The sequence below is a fragment of the Equus przewalskii genome, unplaced genomic scaffold (genome assembly GCF_037783145.1).
Source record: "Equus przewalskii isolate Varuska unplaced genomic scaffold, EquPr2 ChrUn-13, whole genome shotgun sequence".
Classification (NCBI taxonomy): Eukaryota; Metazoa; Chordata; class Mammalia; order Perissodactyla; family Equidae; genus Equus; species Equus przewalskii.
The window spans coordinates 2,719,454-2,731,919 of record NW_027228750.1 but is presented as its reverse complement, the minus strand read 5'-3'; positions in this window follow the sequence as shown (position 1 = coordinate 2,731,919).

The following is a 12,466-nucleotide window of genomic DNA, read 5'->3' as shown; positions in this document are numbered from 1 at the left end:
GCTCCAAATTGTCACTGCCTGCTTGTGTGATCCCACTGGGTCACCCTTGCCCCCTCAGGGCCTCAGCAGGGCTGTGTCTATTATACGTGGCTGGTAGGTTGTTCAGCTGGCCAAGCCCCTTTTGCCCCAAGCCCTCCCAGCCTTTGCAATTGCCAGGTGGGGCCTCTCCACTAAGGCCAAGTAAAGGCTTTCCCTGCAGTTGCCGTGGGACTGTGGTTTTTCCCACTGGACTAAGGAGCAATCACCGGGGGCTTAGGGCTGCAGTCACCTGTTTCTACAGTCGAGCCACCGATGCGCACACATGCCCGGCTTCAGTGACATGGCGATGCTATGAGAGTGTCAGCTGGGAGAGAGTTGCTTGCAGGTACTAGGCTGTCTGGGGGTCAGAGAGTTTTCACCTATCTCCACCTCCTCCCGGGGGAAAGTCCATCCACCTTCCACTGTATAGCAGCGTGGGTCTCTCAGGCATCCCGAGGTGCTGTGTGGATATCTTTTGTTGCATGCTGACTGTCCAATTAGTTGTAGTTCGAAGGGGGAGAGACAAAGAAAACTGCTCACTCTGCCATGTTGCTGACGTCACCAGCCTAACTCATTTTATAAAGCATATATAAGCCAGATTTCAAAATTGGATAAGAAGCACAAGAAAGCATCTTCTATACCAGCAAGATCCAGCTGAAAAATGTAATATAAAATAAGATGCTATTTACAATAGCAGAAAGGTAATAATGCATCTGAGAATGAACCTAAGAAAAAAGAATGTCATAGAGAAAATTTTTAAACTCTATTAAATGACATAAGTGATTCTGCATAAATGAAAAAATATACCATGTTCATGGATGGAAAAATTCAAAATTTTAAAGAAGTCGTTCTCTCCCAAATTAATCTGCCTACTGTAATTTCAATGTTTTCAAAGTAATATTTTAAGATTCTAAATATTACATAGAATAAAGGTCTGTAAATAGTACAGCAATTTTGAAAATAATGAATAAATGGCAAGAAGGAGGAATGAGAGGAGAGAAGTAGGACAGGTCTCACTGTACTGGATATTTAGTATATAACATAAAGCTGTAATAATTAATATATTGATATACCTAAAAAATATGTAAAGGTAGACTGGAGACAGTAGGATCAACTGCAATCTCAGATGATTCCAATAGTGCAGGCAAAGAATGATGAGGCTTGGTACTATGTTGATAGAACAGCAGTGGGAATAGCATGGCAGGGGTGGCTATGAGATGTAGTTCGTTAAACTGTCAGGAGGAGTTTCTGAGTGAATGGATTTGGGGGTTAAGGAAAAGAGAAGGCTGAGTTGCATGACGGGAGTGGAGGCTGGCAAGATGGATTAGGGACAGACTGTGCAGGACTTTTATATGAGTAAATCTTAGAAAGGTTAAGTGTGGGGGCAGCACAGAGGATGAACTGGAAAAGAAAGAGACCACTTAGAGAAATTAGAGCCCAATTGGAGAAACACCCATTAAACTATTACTATAGACTGAAGGGCTGAACTAAGACTGGGGGAATTGGGATGGGAAGGAGTTAGACACAGGAGATATCAAAAATATTGAGTCTGAATGATTTGGTAGATTAGTTGAAAGTCTATGGGGAAGGGAGGGAAAAGTTCAAGGAAACTGAGTTTTCTAGTTTTGTTAGGAGGTAAGTGACAGCAGCATTAACCAAGATAGGAAATTCAGGGGGCACTGTTTTAGCCAGAAATTAGTTTAATTTTGAATATGCAAGTATGGATGCTTCCAATTACACATGTCCAGTGGGTAATTAGAAATGTAGGTCCAGGGGCCAGCCCAGTGCCATAGCAAAGTCTGCACTTTCCATTTCAGCGGCCCAGGGTTCTCTGGTTTGGATCCCAGGTGCAGACATGGCACCACTTGGCAAGCCATGCTGTGGTAGGCATCCCACATATAAAGTAGAGGAAGATGGGCACGGATGTTAGCTCAGGGCCTGTCTTCCTCAGCAAAAAGAGGAGGATTGGCATCAGATGTTAGCTCAGGGCTAACCTCCCCCCCTCCCCAAAAAAAGAAAGAAATGTAGGTCTGGAATTTAAGAGAGAGGTTAGGGCTGAGAACATAGAATTGAGATTCAGCAGAGTTTGGGAAAGTAATTGAAGCCATGGATATGACTAAGACTTCACAGAAAATGAATACGAAAGGTTAATATCAAGTAGTTAAGTTCTCTGGGAGTCCGTGGTCTGAAGGCAGAATCTGGTCATGACTTTGAAGGGTACAGGGAATACTGGGAAAAGTGAGCCACATTTGGCAACTGTCAGATCGCATCTGCTTTTGGTGGCGTGGTTTCCTCACTGACTGACAATCGGAATACATAAATATATGTAACACAACAAACAGACAAATCCACTCTGCACAGACTTGCCTAAATATTTAGACACAGCCAAGCAGTGAGAGAAATTATTAAGAAATTGAAATTCTAGTCACTAAAGGTGATCAGTGAAACAGAGAACAGCTTTCATTCCAACCTGACTCTCGTCATCAGACCTGTGGTTGATTTGTCACTTCTGGAATGAGGAAAGGACAGTTCAACAAATGTGGAAGTTTCTCTCTCTATTTAACTGATTGTGTGCACCTTATCCCACAATCCTCCTTTGGTGAATTTTCTTCTCATGGCGTCCCACTGTGAGAGGGTAGAATGGGGAAGTGAGCAAATGGCTGGGCACAGGTATAGGTAAAAGTATACTAAATTTGGCATCAGGAGACTGAGTTCAAGTACCAGCTCTACTGGTTACTACTTACCAGTAGATAGGTAGTAGATACTACCTACCAGTATCTAGTAGATACTACCTACTAGTATCTATATCTATCATGTGTCACAACCTCCCTGAACCTGTTCATATCTATAAAATAAGAACACTATGCCGTTCCTGATCTACTACTTTACAGGGCACATGAGAGTCAAGAGCTAACGCACATCAGTGGTTTTCGAATTGTAGTCTTCTGGCTTCCAGGCTTCCTCAGCGGTCCCTCAGGAGCCACAGCCATAAGGGGGAGGGAAGCTGGGAGTTATCACCGGGGGCAGGGCTCTGGTGCCCCCATGCCTGTCTACACCAGAGCAGCTCCATTTTTATCTGCTTTATATACTAAAGTTCCAAAGGAAATTTTGTTTGAAACTTTGTATTTGCTGCTAAAAACATCCTTGAAAACCACTAACATATGTACACGAAAGGGCCACACATAAACATGAATTATTATTATTAAAAGGTAAATTCACAGCCCTGGATAAATGCTGGATGAAAAAAAACACATATCTGAAATGAACTTTTTGGATTATCTGTGCTCTGCAATTTCTGATGTCCCCTCCTGAGCTTCATTATCAGATAATTAAGAATTCAGCATATGCAAATTTTTGCTACAATAATTATAACTTGGCTACCAGTACCACCCTGAATTACATCTCCTATAAGACCACAGACTTACTTATCTTGATTATCTCTACAGACCAGGTGCTGAGTAGCCAGGTAAGGACTGCCACCATCTTCCACTGATCCAGGTTTAATCATGATCCCCCATCCTGCAGCCCAGTGGAAGTGTTGGGAAGAGACAGTGTCCCAGCTGTTCCCCACTGTGGAGACATCATTCAGGACAGTGAACTGCCCCCTCAGCCCAGAGTTCCTGTGGGAGAACTCAATTTTCTTCCAAGTTTTGGCACATCATTCCACACCATTGGACAAGGCTCTATCACAAAAGAGGGTCCCAGACAGGAGAGGCACAGCTTCGCTTTTCTGCAGGCAGATCGTTAATGACTTACTCTGATGTGTTTTAATAGGATTCCCAGGAGCCCAGGATCTGAATTGTCTGTAGTGTTAATCTGCTGAATAAAAGGAAATTGGTTAACAAAGGAAAAATTTCTGACCCCCTCTAGTTTTAAGAAGAGCGGCATAAATCCTGACCAGGGGTAGTGACCATGGAAGCTGGAAGCAGTTAATTATTATTCATGTGTAAGAATATGATGGGTTAGCCATGGGTCCCTCCTTTTCAGCAAAGCACCCAAGAAATGCCAGTCAAGAATAAAGGGAAGATTCAATTTCAGAAAGCTCTTAAATTCTTAATTATCCTAGCCTCGGAAGACTGCGGACCTTTCAATCAACATCTCTCCAAGCTGTAGCTTTTGTAGTCAACTTCCTTCTCTTAAGTCTGCTTCCGCCTCCTCAGGGATGTATCACACAGCAGCTTGGCTCTCTTCAAGCATTGCTTTCTCTAATGCCACCTGGTCCTCCAGCCAGGACACTGGGAGGAAGGCTTGCAGATTTTTTTTCCATTTCTACTCAACCTGGGAAAAGGGAGGATTGGAACAGTGTTTCCTAAAGTCATGTTCCAGGTTTGGGTGGCCTCTATCACGGTAGGACAATGAGAAAAGTTTTGGGTCTCTAAATGGTAAACAGGATGTTATATAGGAGCTAAAGGGAAATTCCAGAATCCTTCATCTGTCCAAGCTGGAGCAGGAAAGAGACACAGAACCCTGTTGCCTCCTAGAAAAGCCAGAGGATCCCACCTCCTGTCAGCTTGCATCATTGAGGTTTGGAGTGAGGACAACGTAACTGAAGGGTAGGGCCCGAAGACCATGGCCCATACTGGCAGACCTCATTTGGGAACTTACTAGGAACTTTCAGCTGCTTCTTCAGATAGCTTAACAACACAAGAATTGCCACAGGAGCTCCAAACATGATTCACCCAGCCTAGAATTTGCTTTATCATGAAAATTCTGGAGGTGTATTATGGGAAGGCATGCTGCCTGCAAAGCCTCAGAGCCCAATGTTCTTAGTATCCAGAATGAGTATTTCTAAGAGCAAAATCTCCATAATTTAGAAGAGCCCTTCTGCACTATGGCCTGAGGAGAAGAAAAGGAAATGCGGGAGAAAACAAGTATTTGTGGAAAATCTGTTTTGTACAAGGCCCTGTGATAGACGCTTTTACATACAGCACTTTTAAAGCTCTTAACAGTCTTATGAATTAGGTATTATTACTCCCCATTTTCTAAATGAGAAAACTGAGAATCGGAGATGTCAGACACTGTGCCCAAGGGTACATCACTAATACGGAGTGGAAGGAGTTTCTCTCTCCATCCATGGTGTTCAAATAACTGATCACCAAATCCTATTGGTTCTGCCCCTTAAAGGAGACTCAGTCAGTCTCCTCTTAGCCAGTCTTATCACTATGAGGTTAGTTCAGTCTGGACCATTGCGATGACCACTTAGCTGGTCTCCCAACTTCTCTCACTACCCCTGGCTTTCTCTGCCCCACCTCTCGTCACCACCCCATCCTCTGCACTGGCCATATTTTCCTTTCTCAAATACAGAGCTGATCGGATTACTCTACTGCTTAGAAACCTTCCGTGACTCTGACATCTGTGGGATCCTTTGTGTGACTTTTGAGGCCCTCCATGGCCTGGTTCCTGCCAGCAACTCCAGTCTCCTCTCTGGCCACACCCATTCTAACCTTAAACTCCACGCATGTTCAATTCTCTTGCAATCCTCCACCATGGCATGCTGTTTCATGCCTTGGTACGTGCTGTTTCCCTGAACTACGATGCCCCTCCCACCTACCCTAGACTGTCTTAGTAAAGTCTTTTTTCTCCTTTAAGTCCCAACTTAGAACATCACCTCCTCTGAGAAGCCTACCTGGATACTCAGAGGCTTAGAAGATCCTGCCCCACTGCAGTACCTCTTAAAGATGTCCTTTATAGCAGTGATGGCATTATATCATAATTGGCTCTTTAAGGATGTGTCTGTATCCTCACCAGACTGAGCTTTTTGGGGACAGTTATTATGTCTCTTTTCATCCATTTACCCCTCACACTTAGCACAGTGTTTTGCCCATAGTAGGCACTAAAAAAGAACTTGTTGAATAAAATGAATTAAAGAGTGAGATTTTTAAAAACTCTTTGAATGAAATAGATGAATAAATGAAATTTTAGAAAACCAGATATCTCTCACTGAAAAGCTGTACTGAATCTTGAATCAATACTAGAATGTTAGAGTTCTCTTGCAAACACAAAAGGAATAGGAAAATTAACTATAGAACAAACTTGATATGTAAAATTTGAATTCAAAACAGATAAGATAATATTATCCATTTCAGTTTGCAAAAAGCATATGAAGAACTGTGATAAATTATACTGTAATATTTCACACTTTTCAAAGAATACTTATATATTTTATTTCATTTGAACATAACAGCAACCCAGTAGGGTAAAGCAGAGGAGGTATTTATTATTCCCATTTTTCAAATGAGGAAACTAAGGATCAAAGAGGTTAAAGTGACACACCCATACTTATACAGAGGCAGAGATAGGACAGAACCCAAGAATCATGAGTGCAAGTTTAGAATTCTTTCCTCTCTACCAGATGACCTCTGAGAGCAGGCTTTCATCATTCAACTGATGGTGAAAATATACGATGATTTCTAGTTGACAGCTCTGACAGACTTGTCAAATCCCTTTCTGACAATAGGCAATAGGGTCCCAGGCACCTCAAGACCCAAAGTGGATAATTCCTTCAGAGTCAAGACTTCACTCTCTCAATCTTCCTAGCAAACAGTTGACACAGGGGTTGATTTGACTGCTCCATTGTCTCAAGCTTTAGAATCATCTTTCTGAAGACTGTGGCCAGAGAGGGTAGGTAGGGCAAGGACAGGCAAGGGTGGGGACAGAAAATAGTGAAGGGAAGTAGAAAGAGGCAGACAGACCTAGGGTCAAACTCCAACTCTACCTAGCTGCTTGTCCATACAGATATCCAGTTGTTCCAGCACCATTTGTTGAAAACACTTTTTTTCTCTGTTGGTTTGTTTTGGTGCCTTGTTGAAAAACACTGGAGTGTATGTATAAATGGTCTATTCTTACGTACTCTATTGGATTCCCTTGATTGATTTATTTGTCTCTCTTAACACACTGTCTTGATAGTGGAGCTTGATAGTAAGTCTTGAAGCCAGTTTAAGTTCTCCAAGTTCTCTTGTTCTTTTTCAGCAATTTTTGGGGCACTCTAAATTCTTTGCATATAAATGTGAGTCAGTCTGAGAATTGCTACAAAAAACCTTGATGAGATTATGATTGGAATTGTTTTGAATCTATTAATCAATATGGGGAGAATTAACACCTTAACAATGTTGAGTCTTCCAATCCATAAACACATTTATTTAGGTCTTTCAAAATTTGTCTTAGTCATCTTTTGTGGTTTCCAGTGTAGAGGTCTTGCACATCTTTTGTTAAACTTATTCCTAAGTATTGTGTTTTTTGCTGTCATTGAAAATGGAGTTACAAGTTTTAAAAGATTTTTCATTTTCCAGTTCTACCTACAAACAGCAAACGTGAGCTTATCCTGGAGTTAATAAGGCTTAAGCATCAGAGTCCTCCCTTGTGAAGACCCTTTGCAAGACTTTTGGAGCTACCCTAGTTGTTATGTAATCATAATTTTGTATTATTTTTCTTAAATGGGATCCCCTAAATTGTAAAACATTCAGACAATACAAAACTTAGATCTGTCCCCTAATAGATGATCTGATAGTAATGTTCTTGATCTTTCTAAGATCCTCAGTCTTCTTATCTGTAAAATTGAGATAATGATATCTACCTCCTAGGATTATATTGTTTTATTGTGATAAAATATGCATAACAAAATTTACCATTTTCAAGTGTACAATTCAATGGCACTAGGTACACAATGTTGTGTAACCATCACCACTACCTAGTTTCAGGAGTTTTTCATGACCCTAAAAGGAAACCCTGTACCCAATAAGCAATTACACTCCCTTCTGCCTGCCTCCAGCCTCTAGTAATCATTAACCATCTTTCTGTCTGTGGATTTGCCTATTCTGGATATTTCGTATAAATGGAATCATGCAATCTGTGGCCTTTTGTGTCTGGCTTCTTTCACTTAACATAATGTTTTCAAGGTTCATCCATGTTGTAGCATGTATCAGTACTTGATTTCTTTTTATGATTGAGTAATATTCCATACTAAATACTATGTTTTGTTTAACCATTCATCTGTTGACATACATTCGGGTTGTTTCCATTTTTGGTTATTGTGAATAGTGTTGCCATGAACATTTGTGTACAAGTTTTTATTTAAATGCCTCTTTCCAATTCTTTTGGTTGTACATAAACCCAGGAGTGGAACTGCTGGCTCATATGGTAATTCTAGGTTTAACTTATTGAGGAAACGCCAAACTATTTTCCCTCCTAGGGTTATTTTTAGGATCAGATGAGCCTACACATTTGTCAAGTTTTTAGTATAGCGCCTGGCACATAGCAAGACTCAATAAATCACTGCTAAAAGATATGATCAAAATTATACACAAGTTATCAGCAATAGAGTACGTTTCTTGTAAAATATGTCGTGTGTAGGAGGGAACAATTAGTCCCTATTCCTCACCTTTTTGCATAGAGGGACTGCCATTAGAATAACATTCCAAGCCTCTTGCTCCATCCCTTTCCTTACTCCTTCCAGGGAAAGAGGAGCGGCTTTCCTTCCGGAAGACCAAACTTGGTGTGCTTATATCAACCCATTTCATTCTTCCTTTGGGATCTACATGTACTCAGCCTCCTACTCTGTCATGCCATGAAATCTAAAGGGGAAAAGAGAAGTCTGAGGCTGTTTAGCTCTGACTGAGGCTACCATAGCAGCGTGGTGGGCAAATTTAATCTGAGACATACTGCTAGCAAGCACACTTGCTAACAGATCTAAACCATCTTCTCCCAACACTTTCTTCATGAGTAACAAAGATTATATTTTTGATTTACATCTGCCTGACCCCTGTGTGTCTTACACAATTGGTTCTGTCAACGGGAAGGACAGCAATATTATATATTGCCCACCCCCCAAAAAGCCCTGAACATATCCCGAAAAATTAACAAGCCTGCTTCTAATTCCTAAGTTCTTCTACCTCAAAGATAAATAGGTTAAAAGACAAACTATAAATTGAGATAAAATATAATGAGTGACTATTGGTGTTTTTTCAGAGAGTTTTTTATTCTTTGATCTTGGAAAAGTTAGAATTAAAATGGAAAGGCTTTGGGCTATTCTGTGGTATTGTTATAGTAAACCTTGATATAGAAAATGTTTTGTAAGCAATTCTCCATTGTGGCGAGGCTTCATTTCAGAGTCTCCATATTCTTAAATTACCTTGAGATAGCATTTGTTTTCATTTTTACACTTAATATACCATAGCATCACATTCATTCTTTTCTCTTCTGGGGTGAGTGTGGAATTGATAAGTAGTGAATTTTTTTATTTCAATTCAATAAACATTTATTTAACACCTGCTATGTGCCAGGCACTGTGCCAGACATTTTGGGGAAGACCAAGACGAACAACCTTCAGTTTCATATATGAGAAGCTTTCAGTCTCGTAGCAAATGAAGGAAGATACTTACATAAGCAAATACACAGCACAATTTAGCTTATCTGGCTTTAAATGAGTTTTAGCCATTTGGTTTAGATGATTAAAATCTAATACATTTCATCAAAGGAAATTGGATTCAAAATTTTCATTTCATTACTACTCCCATGTTGGTTATCCTCCCTTCTGTCAGGCTCAATTCCTCTCTCCCTTTGGAAAATGACATGTTTCCTATAGTTGCAAACACATCATGACCTATTCAACAAATAGTTTATTTCATCGTTATGAACCAGTTCTCTAAGTAGTTTAACTGTTCAGTTTTGCTGCTATTTCTCAAGCAGGTGGCAGGCAACATCAGGCTGATGAATGAAAAAGCTAATGAAGAAATAGAATCCTGGACTGTGACCAGAAAACCTGAATTTTAATTTCATCTCACCTATCTCCCTTAGAAATTCCTTTTCCCAAAGCCACTTCCCAGGGTGCTAGCTTACACTGTCTAAATTTACTTGACAGGTAGATTGAGAGGAGTAGAAAAAAATGACATCAAGAACATCTATGTCCAGGCAAACCTAAGTATGAATGTATCCTCAAGGACAGCTATAGGTATGTTTAAGGCCCAAAGGAGAGGCAGCTGTAGCTACATGATTTAAGATGGGGCTTTGAAGCCAGACTGCACGGCCTCGAATCTTGTCTCTTTCCCTTACCAGCTATGTGACCTTGGGTAAGTAAGGTGACTTAACGTACTCATCTGTAAAATGAGGATAATCATAGTGTCTGCTTCACTTTGTTGTGGGGAATAAAAGTGAATCACTATTTGCATGTGTGTGGACCAGTGCCTGGCACATGGTAAGGACTCAGGCACATCAGTCGAAACTCAGTCACAAGTGTGGAACCCAGAAGGAGGGATGAAAACAGAGCCTTCAAAGGACACAAAGAGGGCAGAATGAGGTAGAACAGAATGAAACAAAAGAATGGGCAGGATGAAGGGAAAGTTATAGGATGGAAAAGAATACAAGGCAAATGCCTGGCTCAGAGGGAGGTGATGACCCTCTGCAGAGTTGGAAGGAAAGGACCAAAGCCCTTCTGCTTCCTGTTCCATGTGACCTTGTGCAACTCACATGACCTTCCTGCTCCTCTGACTCCTTCCCTGCAAAACAGACGAGAGGCAATAGAACATCGTGGTTACACACCAGCATCACCACTAACAAGCTATGTGACCTTGGGCAAGTCACTTAACTGCTCTGGGCCTTAGTTTCAATGGTTCCATGAGGATACCAATAATGCCTACCTTATAGGTACTACGGGGTCAGGGAGGGTGTGTTCAAGTCAAGAGTTCTCAGGATGTCAGTTTGTATATAAAGGCATTTTGTAAACTTCAAAGGAATCCACCCCCATAAAAATTAGAGATTATTATGGCCTTCAGATTCATTTACCATTTTTCATTTAGGCAGTGATATGGCCTGAACATTTTCTTTCTCTCCTCATCCAACTGATTTTTGAAACTAATTGAGAATCTCGGTCAGTGGAGAGATTTCATAGCTTCTATCCTCTCTGTGAGCTGACTTCCTGGCTAATTCTCTCCCTCTGGATAGCTGTAAAAGCAAGAACCACTGCCAGGACAGCTCTTATCAAAATATTTTAGCACTCCTGCATCTGGTGCTGGCCATAAAATAGAAGTGAAGAAACACTTATGTAAAGCTTTCGGAGCTGTGAAGGAAAAAGAGAGCTCTTATTTTATTGGCTCTGGTTCATGCATCTCCAGGACAGGAAGGAAAAAATAACTTAAAGATTCAAACCAAAAAGGCATTCAGTGAAAGAAACTTAAAGATATGACATGAGCCTCAGCAACTAAGATAAATAAGGGAGGAAAAAAGAGTGAATGCTTTTGAGTGAATTCTCTTTCCCTTGGGCTCTGTTTAGCTCTGTGTACCGAGTAAACTAATGAGCTGGGCCAGTGGGAGAACTCAATGATCCATGTGCTAACAAATCAGCTTTCCACACAATCCTTCCCAGGCTTGCCCAACCACTGCGCTGGTGGCCCACATCCACGCCAACGAGTTTCCCAGGACCCAAACCACTTCTTCCTCCCACTTTTTTCTGCAGTCCAGTCTTTCTGTCTCAGCCCTTCTTGTGATCAGATAGGAAATGGATAAGAAAGACAGCATGCATTTAATATTTATCAGGCATCTACCATGTTCCAGACGCCGAGCTACGATGTGGGGTATGAAGATAAATAAGACAAAAGCCCTGTACTCAGGAGTTCTCTGAGTGATGGAAGAAACAACTATAATGCGATGTGGCAAGAACTAGCATGGGGGATGCCCTGGAGCACAGATGGGGGATAACACTCTCTGAAGGTGGTGGGAAAGGCAGAAGCTTTAACTAGGCATTTCTTATATCAATCATCTCATATAGTCCTTGTTTATCCCTTATGAGGGAGGCATTATTTTTATCACTTTATAGATTAGAAAAACGAGGCTCAATGTAGTTAAGTAACATACTCAAGGTCACAAGTTATTGAATCTAAATCTGACTCCAAAGCCTCTATTCTTCCCAGTAAATTTGTGTTGCTGGCATCAGAAAAGATGATAATGCTGGTGAGATTCAGAGGAAAAGACAAAGGGTAGGAAAGAGACCCTAGACAAAATGGTGGGGAATAAGTGGCAGAGAGGGAGGGTAATTGGGAAAAACAGGGAAGAGTGAAGAGAGAGATTATATGAAGAAAGAGAGAGGGAAGCAGTGGTATGCTGAAGGATGCCCTTACTGGCTCCCCTATTCAGGAATCTTGCTAGCTGGTTGTCAGACATTCATTGCTTGATCTGCCATAGTGGGAGAATTTATAGGCCAGAAATTGCCAAATGTTACAAATCAGTGTCTTTTTCCCCTCAAAAAAGCCAGTTTATGAGCACACCACTGGAGGGAAGGCATGGGAGAGAGTGTGGATGGTCACTGAAGCATTTACAAATAGTAAATATCTTTGAAGGGATGGGAAACTGAAGTCTCAAGTGGTACACATCCCGTCATTCACATGCCACTATTTCTAGTGATCAGAGAAGAGTTCTGCATGGAGACCATGTTGTGTAAACATTAGCTGACTTTTCCCTC